Source organism: Mugil cephalus, chromosome 23, assembly GCF_022458985.1.
Source record: "Mugil cephalus isolate CIBA_MC_2020 chromosome 23, CIBA_Mcephalus_1.1, whole genome shotgun sequence".
Lineage (NCBI taxonomy): Eukaryota > Metazoa > Chordata > Actinopteri > Mugiliformes > Mugilidae > Mugil > Mugil cephalus.
The window spans coordinates 10,945,718-10,957,126 of NC_061792.1; the positions used below are offsets into that span (position 1 = coordinate 10,945,718).

Here is an 11,409-nt window from a genome sequence, read left to right on the forward strand (position 1 = left end):
GGACTAGTAAAAATTGAACCCGAACAATTAAAAACTGAACATTTTCGATTGAAATTTTTAAAGATTTTATTAACAACCCTTTTTTTGTTTTTTTCAGATTGAAATACTGCAGTTTTTTTTAGAGATCACTTTTTGATTATCGGTCCCAGTTCTGAAAGTCCCAAACCCCCCCCATCTGAAACAACTTGGGCCGAGTGAAAATACCTCTGGATTCCCGGAAATGAAACATCTGGTGGATTTTTTGGAAGTCCCCGACTGTAGACTGGAAACTCGGAAGGGCATTTTTCTGATTTCTGTTTCTATTGTGGATCAAATTTTTTTTAATTACAAACCCGAACTTAATTTATGTCCCCAAAAAACTTGAAGCTTTAGGTTTTTTAAATTCTAAGGGTTTTCTTCCCTCTAGTTCTTTGTTGTTTTTTTCCTAAATTTTATCCATCATCTCAACGACATGTGTTTTGTTTTTTGTTGATCTTTAAAAAGCTAAAACCCCAACCCCCATCTGATTGATTAAACATGATTTTAATTTTAACCAAAATTTTTTTTTTTATTCAGATTGAAAGGGTGGTGCAAGTTGTCCCAAAATCAGCTTTGATTATCTGGTCTCCCGCCCCTGAAGTCCAACCCCCCCCCATCTGAAACATCTGGGCCTGATATCCCAAAAAACCGGAACCATCCCGAAAGTGAAGCAGCTTCTGAACTTGAGAAGAGTTTCCCGACTGTAACGGAGACTCCGAGGGGAGGGAGGTTGGAGTCGTTCCCTTTTCTTTCCCGTTAGTTGAAATTTGAAAAACAGAATCTAAAAAAGGTTTTTGAAAACCTGCTGCGTTTTCCTTTCAGAGATGCTATCCAAAAGGAGAAAAGGAACAGACTGGACAGAAAGACAGAGACCCAAAATCAGACAATCAGATTTCACCTGAAACTTTTTTTGTTGATTTTTTTCCGGAAAAAAATGTGGTTACCCCGCTGACAGCCAAAATAAAAAATAGAGGGCAGTGGTCCTCATTTACAATCCGGAAACTCATCCTTTGGGGTTTTCTCAAACCCCAAAAAAAAAACTGATCGTTTTCATCTTTTCACAGCTCTGAATCATCTGACGAAGCCCCGTAAATCAAAAGAACCATCAATTTCATTTGTAACCTTGTGGTCTTTGTACAGAGCAGAACCTCTCTGAGGTCCATCATCGCAACTTTTAATCTGTCATTTTGTTTCATCAATATCTTCCCCTGTTTCTTAGGGCAGCGAAGTTCAGAAACACAAAGAGAAAGTTCAACAACACACTCAAACTCTTTAATTTTAAATGGAACAGGGTGGAAAACCATCACTAAAGATTTGTAAATTTAAGGGAGATTTCCCTTTAAAAGGCATTAAAATTTTTTCCTTCGGGAAAAAAATTTTCTCAGCCTCAAGAATTCGGGACTGGAATAAAATTTTTTTTGCTGCTGAGATGAAAAAGGAAATTTTCCCGTAAACACTGACTTTCTACGTTGTTGTTGTTCCCCTCTACAGATGGCGGTGAACAAGGACGGTAAAGGGAGCTGAGAGAGGATTTAAACTGAGTCCCCGATGATCCAGGGCTGAATCAGCACCCCTTGTTGTAAAAGACTCTGACTGGGCCATGTTAAATTGGGGGGGGGAGTCCCAAAAGGTTAAAAAGAAACCTCAACAACCTCCCCCAAACAAATTTAAAACCAACAAGTAAAGACCAGTCCCTTTTCCCGAAATTATTTGGGGACATTAATCAACCCAAACAAAAAGTCTTTTTAAAATTCTAATGTTCTCTTCACTTCTTATTTTTTTGTACTTTTATTTTTTTACTCCTTTTTTTAACCCAAAAATTTTTTTTTTCAATTTTAAAAGAAGCAGGAAAACAGTTTTTCACCTGAGCCTCTTTTTTATGTAATTTTCCCGAGATGGAGAATTAAAATATTGTTGTTATTGTGACCACTTTCATCACACTTTGCCCCTTTGTTTTTGCTTCCCCCTCTTCACTGACTGGTTTTCCAAACCTTTTTTTTAAAAAATGTCCCCCGAATTAAAATTTAAAAGCCCAGCGCCTTTAAAAAAAAACTTAAAGGCTCATTTTAAACTTTAAATTTAAAGGCACTTTTAGGTTTTCCATAATTTTCCGTTTTCAAAGGGTTCCCTTTTAAACAGTTAAGTTCTTTTCTTATTTTAAAATATTTTTGCACAAAAATAAGAGAACAAAAAAACCCCCATTTAGAACTTTTGCACAATAATCTGCCCTTTTTTTCACCGTTTATCCTACAAATTTTTATTATTTTTACAATTTTTTTAGTATTTTTTTGAAATTCCCGCCCAACGTAAAATACTGACTTTTCAGAGTGCTGCATATTCCTTTGGGGGGAAATTTTTTACCTTTTTTTTCAAACTTCATACTGTCCCCTTTTTTTGTTTGTAGATTTTTCTTGTAATATTTTTCTACCCCTTCTCGCAAAAAACTGTGATCAATCTTCCCATATGTTTTCGAAAATTAAAATTGGGTTTTTATGTCCTTTTAAAATTGGAAATAAAGGCTTTACGTCGAACACACCAAAATCAAACTAGTCCAAAAACTACAAAAACAATCTAAACATAAAAAAGTCCAAAGGAAAATAAAAAGAAATTTTGTGAATGTTTTCCCGGCCCTCCCCCAGGTCATTTTAATCCAAAAAGCTGTTTAAAAAGGGTCAGCCCCGGGCTTTTTAGAATCGCTTTTCCCGGTTCCCAGGGAAAAATAGCCCCCTTAGAGCTCTATTTAAAGGGTAAGTTAGCCAAACACACAGTTTCCCTCCAAATTTAAAGGGCAGGTAAGTATCAGCCCCCTTATGGAAATTAGTTTAAAACCCCTTTCCCGGGTTTAAAACAAGTTTCCCGGGGGGGTGGTTTTCCCCCCAGAGTTTTTTCCATTTAAAAACCTTTTTTCCCCCCCATTTTTTCCCGGGAAATGAAGAAACTTTTCCCGGATGAATGGCGAAACGTCTTCAAGAAATTTTACAAGTCCAGCTGACCTTATTCAACGCTTTTTGGAAGTAGGAAGAAGCTGATTTAATCCTACCCCTTCTCCTTTCTCAGTAATTAATGATCAGTTTCTTAGTTTCCATTTTTTAGTTAGGAGTTAGCTGTAGTTCCCTGCTGTGACCACTGGAGGGCAGTAAACATTCTTCAGACAGTTGTAGTTACAGACAGCGACCACCGGAGGGCAGTGTTCGTGATGGTTTCTCTCTGTTGTTGTTAGAGCGACATGATGTAGTTCATCGTTTCACCGCCAGATGGAGACAAATCTCTGTTACAGGTCATTTTAAAGTTGAAGAAGAAGAACCCGGAAGTAGTCAACAGGTGTTGGTTAATTAACCTGATTAATGTTGAGTTAGCAACCGACTTTGGTCTCACTGTATAGGGAACAAATAAGTAAAACCCGACACGAAGACATCGAGAGTTATATCCAGGTACAGTAATTCGTGTTAAAGTTGACTTCCTGTTCGTGTTTAGCTGTTAGCTTTGAAGCTAATAGAGGAGGAGCTTGTGTTGTTTTGCTAAAGTTAGAACAAATATTATGTAGCGTTTCACTGCTTCATCCCAAATAAACTGGTTTGAGCATTAATTTAATATTAACACGGTTCAGGTAAACGCGACATTACAAATATTTATTTACTATTTTAAACGACGTGTCATCAGTGTAACATGGAGAAGAAATGTGAACATGTCCATATAAAACCAAAGCAGGAGCCTCCAGTTCTTCATGGTAAAGTCATCTTTTTGTTTCCTTGTTTGTGTCTGACCAGCAGTCTGCAGCCTAAAGACACTCAGTTTATCATAGAAATCACAGGTGGACACGCAACGTTTTATATTTCAAGCCTGGAACAACAGAGATGTGCATTTTTATTTAAATGTAAATGATGTGAAATGAAGAACAGTGACGTGATGTGTGTTTACTGCAGGTGGAGAACATGCTGATGGATCACCACAACCAGAGCAGCCCTCAGGACGACACCACGACAAGAACCTGGACGGGAGGATCTGAGGGGAAAGATTGAGGTGGAGAAATCCCTCCTGAGAAAATCTAAATGTCAACCAGAAATCCTGATGAACAACAAACAACATTAAAGAAACTGTACAGTGAAGAAGAACATTAGAAACCAGGTCCCTGCTCCTCTCCAGTGTAAAAGCTCCTCCTCATGTTAGTACATGTTTTCATATTATATCACTGTATGTCCTCTAAGTAGCTTAGTTTTCATTCATCTTTCTGTATATTTTAGCTTTGTAGGAATTAAGGATCTGCAGCGAAAACGAATGAACTCATTTCATTTTGAATAGTTTTTTAATCATATTTTCATGAATCTGAAATGTTTTCCTTGTTGAGTGCTTCAAACATTTGATGCTGTAACTAATCAGACGTTGTGTGTAAACTCTTGTTGTTTTACTCCAAAGAATCTGTCACACTTGAAAAGTTGTGCAGTTATTTACATATTTAATAAAAGTCAGAAAAAGCTGCTGGATGTGTTTCTGTGGCTTTAAAGTGTTCAGGTCTTTGATAATGTTGAGATTCAGGAATCTGTCCAGTGAAGAAAAGATTTAATTCATAGATGAAACTCTAAGAAGATTTCTTCTGCTCATGTGAATTTAAATCAAAGTTAAACTAAAGATCTCCAGATGAGCTCAAAGAGCTGTGGCTGTTAGAAGGTTCAGACATTTGGAGGTGGAGGGTTAGTGGCTGTAAAAACACTGAGAGACTGTGTCTTCAGTCTTCAGCTGCTTCACTGGTCCAACACTCAAAGCTTCTCCAGAGTCCAGAGGAGAGTCTGAGGTTGAGAGACTTCAGGTTGAGGGAGTCACTGACTGAACGGCTCAGTGAGTCGGGAGTTGAATCAAGAGCTGAACGGCTCCTCAGAGGGGCGGAGTCTGTGGGAGGCGGAGCCAACTTTTTTATTTTTTCCAAAATCTGAAAATTTTTCCCAAAATTAGATGACAAATATACCAAAAAATGATGGAAAAGTATGAGAAAGTGGCACAGGGAGCAAGAAGAAGGGTTGGGGGTACAGAGGTTGTGAGTTCAAGTCCCACAGAGACTTGTTTTATTTTACATTGACAAACATACAAGCTGTTTTATAAAACCTGGTCTCGAACCCGCAACCTCCAGATTTGGAGGCTGCTTTTTAACGCACCAAGCTACTTCTCAACTTAAAATATCAAATTTTTAACTTCTATTTCTGGTTGAAGTGGCCAAAAGCTGAAAAAAGGCAACTACCCAGCTCCAGGCAGGAGCCAGCAGGCTCTGGGTTTTTAGTTTAGAGGTAAAGTAAAGGGTTTGATATCAGGAGGTCGGGGTTCAAGTCCCGACTTTCACATTTTCCTGAGATTTTCACGTCCGAACTGTCAACTCCTGACTCAAATGACTGGGACGAGTCAGATGAACGACTCTTTCTCTGAAACCACTCAGGTGGTGAGGGCCGTCCTTCCTCTGGGTGAGGAGGACTTCCTTCAAGTCACTGTCTGACCTGGAGCTGAACACACAACCTCCAAAACTTCACCACCACACCTGAGAGACACGGTGGACGACACACAAACGTCCTTTTAAAGCCTCACACTGATGTTTCACCACAAAACCACCAGTTTAACAACAGGGACAAAATATTAGGAACAAAAATAATCACTCTTTAGTTTGATAAAAAGCTTTTATTTTACCATAAAAAACAACAAATCACATTTTAATACAGTTTCCTGTGAGGAGTCACTGTGGAAGAACATTTTATCATTTAATAAAAATAACTGTGTCCAAAGAAAGTGAGTCTTAGTTTCTCTGCTGTTTCTGAGGTGACTGTGCTGACCTGAAGTCAGAAGGTTTCTCTGTGAAGCTCATGATGAGACCAGCTCTGAGGAAAGGTTCAGGATGAGAAGGAGACCAAGTCAGACCACGACTCATCTTCAGTTTTCACCTGGAAACTCATCTGAAAAATAAAAAGAAGGACGAAACGTCCTGGATTCACATGTGAAAAATGACTGAACTCAGTCTAAATGACGTGAACACACACAAACAAACTAGAGGAGGAGGTTCCATGTGGAGTCAACCTCAAACTTTCATCATTTGTTCCTGTTGAAAAGTTAACGTATGTAATGGAAAGTCCAAAGTATTAGAGACACTGTTTATCTAATTATAGCTACTTTTACAGAAGGAGCCTCAACAATTTAACTCATAGACCAACTCCTTCTACATTATTCTTCTTATTTACACAGAGATACGAACTAAATGTTCAAGTTTCTGTTGAACGACACATTATATGTTTTCAGTTTTCTTTATATTTTTGCAGCACATTTAAACAAAGTTCCATCTGATCTTAAAAATCACCCATGTTTCTATCATTTGAGATTATCAGTAACAGATTGAACTGACAGGTTTGTTTCTACAGTGAACACTTCAACAACTTTGTGCATCAGATACTTTAATTGTTGATAAAATACAGAAAAACGTCTTTAAATCAACATTTATTTTGTCAGTTAATTATTTTTCTAAATGCAGCTGGATTTGACCAGAGAGTCTGAAATGTCCGATTTGTCCTGAACGCAGCGGACTGATGAGGAAACGGAGACAGCTGAGCAGCAACACGTTGCCTCTGTCCGCGTGTTTCTTCCACGTTTCTCCAGTGAGTTGATCAACTGTGACTTAGTGGTGAACACTGAGACTGAGAGGAAGCAGCAGGTCAGTCTGCAGAGTCTGTTTTGACTCTTTAACCAGTGAATTGATGAGTCAGAGGCAGGAGGAGGCTCACTGCTCTGAAAACACACTCACCTGCGCAGGTGAACGCAACCTGTTGATCAACACAAACACTGACACCAGACTAAAGGAGAGGAACCAGAGAAACGATTTTACCTTCAGCAGCAGCAGGAGGAGGAGGAGGAGGAGGAGGAGTGATGAAGCTCAAATAAATCAGAGTTCCTCCTGATCCTGAACGATTTAATGAACCCAGAGGACAGGAAGTGTTTTTAAACTATCACCATCACTGCCCTCCAGTGGTCAGTGTTAGAAACTACAACTGTCCACATCCACTAACACTGATCCTCAAAGAGACTTTATGGCTCATTTAGTGAGAAGAGAAAACCCAGTAGAGAAGGATGAGCTGGTGCTGAGGCTGGTGATCTAGAAATCTAAGGACAAACTTCCTTTGGTTAAACTTTGTGAATAGCTCAGTGAGGTGAGACGTCCTAGTAACTCCGCCTTGTTCTTAGGTCCTAGGTTCAACTCTAGGCTACTGACTTCTTTCTGTTGTTGCTTCTGAGGGAAGTGAACAATGAACACAACAACAAAAAGCTGCACATCCAGGTTGAAGAGTAGCTCAGTGAGATCAGCTGTGGTTCTGTCTCTCAGTCTGAAACCAGTGGATCAAATCCAGAGCTCTGCTTTCTACATTTTATTCTCTATGTGACAGAGGAAAAACTAAAATGCTTTTAAAGTTTAAAGCATCGCAACATCTCTGGGGTCGTGGCTCATGATGTTAAGTCTTTCCTCAGAGGTTCTGAAGGTTTGGGTTCAAGCCCTGGATGGTTCAGTCCATTTTAAATATTAATACCAAGATGAAAGACTGAAAAGATGCAAAAGTAGATGTGTGGTTGTCTTTGGTTCAGTGGCTCAAGTGGTTAGAGTCTTCCTCTAAGGACTGGGAGGTTGTTGGTTTGATCCTTGGACAGTTTACTTTTTATTTTAATGTCCAACAGCCAGAGAAAAGACTAAAAAACCCTGATATAATGTGAACATAGCAGCTTTTCTGTGGTGGCCTAAGGTGTTAGGTCAGTTCATTAATGTTTTTGAGACATGTGTTCAATCCCCCATGAGAACTTTTAGATTTAATCAACCACAGAAACAAACAGAAAAGCTCCAGGAAGAGTGAGAACATGTGTGGTGAGATAGCTCAGGCTGGTAGAGGACTTATTGGAGGTTCTGAAGATGTAGGTTCAAATCCTATCGTAGTCTTTGAATTTTAGAGTCCAATACTCAAAGTAGAGACTGAAAAGCTCCAAGAAAGACAAGGAACATGTGGACAAATAGCTCAGACTGTTAGAAGAGTCTATGGTGAGCGTGAAGTCATGGGTTCAAATCTTATGACAGTTGTGACTTTTGAAGATCAACATCCAAAGAAACAGATGGAAAATGTCAATGAAAGACTAGAAACTTGCAGTTAAATAGCTCAGAGAGTTGAATGAGTGGTTGAAACTTTTTAAGTCATGGGTTCAAATCTTATGACAGTCGTGACTTTTAAAGTACAAAGTCCAAAGTGACGATGACCAAAGCGCTCAGAGAGAAGGTCCAAGTGTGAAGGGTTCTTGGTGGCGTGTGGTGGTTCAACCGCGGCTGGAAGTCGCAGGAGATTGGTTCAAATCCCACCCGTTGTCGGGGGCCTGGATCATCAGGGCGGGTCCTGTGGTAGCAGGCGCGGGGGGGGCCGTGTCCTCCCCGTGGTTTCTGAGAGGTAGAAGGACGGGGTTATGTCTCCCATAACTAAGAGCAGCTGGAGTTTTACAGTGAGGGGGGAGGAGTCAGCAGAGAGGAGGAGCTAGTGGGTTAATGGGAGGAGTCAAAGGTGAGGCGGGAGGAGCCAGGGGCAGTGGGGGGAGGGGTTAATGTAGGGGGAGGAGTCAGTCGAGAGGAGTGGCTAGTGGGTGGAGTCAGGGTGTGGTGGGAGGAGTTAATGTAGGGGGTGGAGTAAGTCGAGAGGAGTGACTAGTGGGAGGGGTAAGGCTTAGTGGGTGGAGTCAGCACAGGGGGAGGGATTCATGGGAGGAGTCTGCAGAGGGGGGAGGTCCTTCATCATCTCTTTGCCGCCGCAGGACCCCACAGCTTTTCCTGTGGAAAAGCTGTGGGGGTCTAGTACAAACATATCTGTCCCTCCAAACAGAGGGACAGATATAAATAATCTATAAAAAAAAAAAATATACGTTACCTGTAGCGTGAAGATCCTCCTCTTCACGTGAAGTCCTGGAAACCATCATGGCCACGTCTCCTCCTGGAGAGATTAGAACAAAACATGTTAGTCTACAATTATCAAACAGTCAAACAATATGACATAAAATAAATGTCTACTAGCAGCAGGAGTTACAAGTTACAAAAGCTTTAAATGATAATTTAATATACGATACCTTCAGGGTGTTCTTGAGAAGTTCCTGTTCTTCAGGTGAAGTCTTAGAAACCATCATGGCCGTGTCTCCTCCTGATGTTCTGGAGTGATAGAAGTAAGAGGTTAGAACGAAACCAACAACATTTACTAATGTCACTAGATTATTACCATCTGTTACTGCCATGAATAAGTAAAAGTACAGTATGTGAGAAAAATGTCCTAATACGTGATACCACTGTGGTCTGTGAGGGTGGAGGCCGTGTCCCCTCCCAATGTTCTGGAGTGATAGAAACTGGGGCTTAGAACAAAACCTAAAAGTGAGGCTGCAACAAAAACAGATGTTGAAGAAAGTTGTGACCTTTGACTCCATAGAGATGTGGCAGGTGTAGGTTAGGTCATTTTAAAACTGTTTGAAATAGTAATGAATAGAAATGTTGCTTTATTTATGGGGGTCGAGATGCTGATGCTGCATTCAGGACAACTTGGGAAAAATGAGCTCTGAGTCGTCAAATTCAGAAATGACTGCTTCTAAAATAAAAAGAAAAATAGCGTCTGCACATATTTAAATGTTCAAAAAATGGTGACAATAAATCAAACTAATTTTTGTCGAGTTAACCTGAAACATGAACGTTATGATAACAGAAGTCTGAAATCCGAGTTGGAGTATAGAATTTCCGAGTTTTCACGAAGGCATCATCTAATTTTTCTATTAATTAATTAAGTTTTTCCATCATCACTTTGACCTTTGACCTGTTTTAACTTGTAGTTTCATCTATCTTTATTTATTTATTTAACACCGTAAGTTCAACTTTTCTCAACAAGATTAAATTTATCCAGAAGAAATGTTTAGAATGATTAGTTTTTCCAAGAATAATGATTCTTCTCCTCCTCTATTTAGAAAATTTAACTCCAAACCTGTTTATTAATAAGTTTGTTCTTCTTTCTTGTAATTTGTCGTTCACTTTTCATACTTTTTTTCAGTTTTCCTCAGACATTCATTCACATCATTGTAAAGAGTTTTATTTACTATAAATCTTAATTAATAACCTTTAAACACAGAGGACCTTTCTTATGGAACAGTTTATCTAAAAGTTGTTTCAAAACTATTGAAAATGTGACTCTCCAGTCAAGATTTGTAGCTTTTTAAATCATCTATATATTTTATTTAATGTTGTTTATAGATAATGAATTGTTGTTCTTTACTTTTTAATATATTATTTGTAGTTTAATTTTACTTTCCATGTGTAGATACATTTTGCTTTACATAGGGAGGTGTTTCATTCGTCTTTCTTTGCTTCCATCTCTCCTGAACAACAATTAACTATTTTATACCATTTTAATGTTTTCTGTCTTCAATGTGCAAATAAACAAATTAAATCAATGCAACAGAAAAAAGATGTGTAACATTAAATGGTGTAAATCCATGGAACAACTTAGAAACAGAAATGAAATGATGTAAAACACTTAATAGATTTGAAAATAGATTTAAAGATAATATTATTAGTCAATAATTATGAACAAAGGGGTATTGATGAACGTGTTATTGGTTTTTCTTTCCGTTTCATTTGAGGTAGTTGACAGAACTTTATCATTGTAAGAATAAGCCTCTCAGTGGGAGGGGCCAGTAGAGGTGGTTGAACTGGTAGAGGAGGGAGGGGGGCATTCTGGCCTTTGTACTATAGTGGTTTCAATGGGTATCAATTAATTATTTTAATATATAAAAACGTTTTGCCAACTTACTGAACTTATACTTGACATGAAAATCAAAGTTAAAGAGACATGAAGTCAACTACTGCTGCTTGATTAAAGACTAAAGGTTTGTTGAGAGAATACCAGAGAATTCAAACGTTAAACAAAACATCCCAACTTTAGTCTTTCATCATGGAGCAGTGTCTGTCTCTGTGTCTCTTTAGTTGTGTTTTCCTGTAGTTACTTGATTCTCATCATCACATTTCCAGCTGGTGGTGTTTTAGGGACAGAGGAACATGATGTCCTGGCCTTCTTCACTAAACTGGTTTGGATGGTATCAATGGATTTGAATGTTTTGTGAAACGATTTGACTGGTAAATGTCTGAGTTGAAGGATTTCAGGTGAACTCAGAGAAATAAACATTGACATTCAGTCTCATTCATTCACAGATTCAAATTACCCAATGTTTGTTCCATGTGCTCCATCCACACCTGTCCAGGTAGGAGGCCAGACTGGCAAACAGGAAGTGGACGATTCCAACTAGATTTAAGGAAGGGGGAGGTGGACTGTACCAAGTTAATTTGTGACTTGAAGCCGACAGGTCCTGGATCTC

At 38.9% G+C, this 11,409-nt stretch overlaps 3 long non-coding RNA genes across 4 annotated transcripts; 1 reads left to right on the top strand and 2 right to left on the bottom strand.

Annotated features, from left to right (window-relative positions):
- The first annotated feature begins 3,321 nt into the window (after nt 1–3,321).
- On the top strand, nt 3,322–4,497 carry LOC125000960. Of its 2 annotated transcripts, none has more exons than XR_007111422.1 (2): nt 3,322–3,449; nt 3,942–4,497. It is a non-coding gene; the product is annotated as an uncharacterized LOC125000960 (long non-coding RNA). The 2 variants fall into 2 exon arrangements; XR_007111423.1 differs by lacking the exon at nt 3,322–3,449 and adding an exon at nt 3,579–3,745.
- Nucleotides 4,498–5,656: 1,159 nt separating this feature from the next.
- LOC125000948 lies at nt 5,657–7,591 on the bottom strand. Its single transcript, XR_007111420.1, has 2 exons — nt 6,869–7,591; nt 5,657–5,948 (listed from the first exon to the last, which is right to left on the bottom strand). It is a non-coding gene; the product is annotated as an uncharacterized LOC125000948 (long non-coding RNA).
- A 183-nt stretch (nt 7,592–7,774) lies between these two features.
- On the bottom strand, nt 7,775–9,567 carry LOC125000947. The gene is made up of 3 exons (XR_007111419.1): nt 9,130–9,567; nt 8,934–8,996; nt 7,775–8,455 (listed from the first exon to the last, which is right to left on the bottom strand). It is a non-coding gene; the product is annotated as an uncharacterized LOC125000947 (long non-coding RNA).
- Between the last annotated feature and the right edge of the window lie 1,842 nt (nt 9,568–11,409).